Here is a 1,731-nt window from a genome sequence, read left to right on the forward strand (position 1 = left end):
ATTAGGTGTTAGTAAAGTTTCTTGTTTTTAGTGATGTGGTAGGTGGATTTTCTGAGTTTAAGAACAAAGCTTAATAAAAATTGTAGTAAGTAAATGAACACTTTAAGATTTATCCTGGTTCCCCTTATAACCAAGGGTACGTCCAGTCCTCTTGCACATCACAAGAGATTAATCCAATACTTGTCGGAAAATGTACAACTCCCACCCTGGGATTCTTGCTACAAAACTTCTAACAATACTTCTAAGATATCACACCACTATCTTAGATTAAGCTATCTTGTACAAATGATACAATAAGGTTTGAATGAGTCTAAGATGTGGTATATTGATAAACAACCCAATAGCAATTCAAGTACTTGAGAACTTTTAGAATGATATGAAAATCTAATGCAAGTACTTAGAAAAATCAGAATTTTGTTCAAAGTTGTTTAATGAATTAATTCAAGGTTGTTGTTTTTTTGATCTGAAGTTATGGGGTATTTATACTCCATAAAACATCCTTTCAAATTCGTGGCCATTGATCCAAGAGGTTTGATGAAAAATTACAATGTTCTACAGGCATCCCAGATCTGAAAAATTGTAATGTTTCCAGGTGTATTCGATTACAGTATATGTGTATTCGAATACACGTCTTTGTAACGTTTAAAAAATTCAAATTTTACATCTTGTATTCGAATACACATTAGTGTAGTCGAATACAGATTAGTGTATTTTAGCCTCTGACTTAACTTGTATTCGACTACATATGGGTGTAGTCGAATACACACAAAGGATTTTTGGCCACTGACTTAGCTTGTATTCGACTACAGATGGGTGTAGTCGAATACAACATTTAAAATTTTGCCTCTGACTTAAGTTGTATTCGAATACAACATGGTGTATTCGAATACACTTATGCAAATTGTCAAAAATATGATTTTAAATGATTTGTTAATGTTGTTTTTGATTTTCGAAAATATGTTAAATGCATATGTAAATATGAATTGTTCTCATGTATTTGAACTATTGATTTGTATCATATACTTTTACATTTAATCATTTATTATTTGGATTTTGAAGCTTATTGAAGATAGTTTGATCTTCTTTTTGATCTTGCTGCATTGTCCATAGTTGGTGGTCTTGTCGTCATCAAAAACATGTAGTTTACAATGGGTTTCTGTCCAAATGAAATCGAGGATTGGGAGATCCTTGTAACATTCTTCTTCTTAATTTATAAATGTGTTTCGGGTTTCGGGTCAGATTTAAAATACTCGCCATCGTCTTGTCCGAAAATATGGATTTGGGTCCATTTTTGTCGAGTGGTCCGATAATCGCCCGAAAAGTCCAAATGAAAACGAGGTCTGAGAAACCTTTGTAGCATTATTCTCGTAAATTTATAACTGTGTTTCAGGTTCCAGGTCAGATTTAAAATACTATCCATCGTCTGGTTCGAAAATACGGATTTTGGTCCATTTTTTTCGGGTGGTAAGAAAATCATCGAAAAAGTCTAGATAAAATCGAGGACCAGGAGACCCTTGATGCATTATTCGTCTAAATTTGTAATTGTGTTTTAGGTTTCAAGGTCAGATTTAAAATACTAGCCATCGAGTGGTCCGAAAATACAGAATTCGGTCCATTTTTGTCTGGTGGTATTAAAATTGACTGAAAAGTCCAAATGAAATTGAGGATCGGGAGACCCTTGTAGCATTCTTCTCTTAAATTTATAAATGTGTTCCGATTTTTGGGTCAGAT

Source organism: Cicer arietinum, chromosome 4 (assembly GCF_000331145.2).
Source record: "Cicer arietinum cultivar CDC Frontier isolate Library 1 chromosome 4, Cicar.CDCFrontier_v2.0, whole genome shotgun sequence".
Classification (NCBI taxonomy): domain Eukaryota; kingdom Viridiplantae; phylum Streptophyta; class Magnoliopsida; order Fabales; family Fabaceae; genus Cicer; species Cicer arietinum.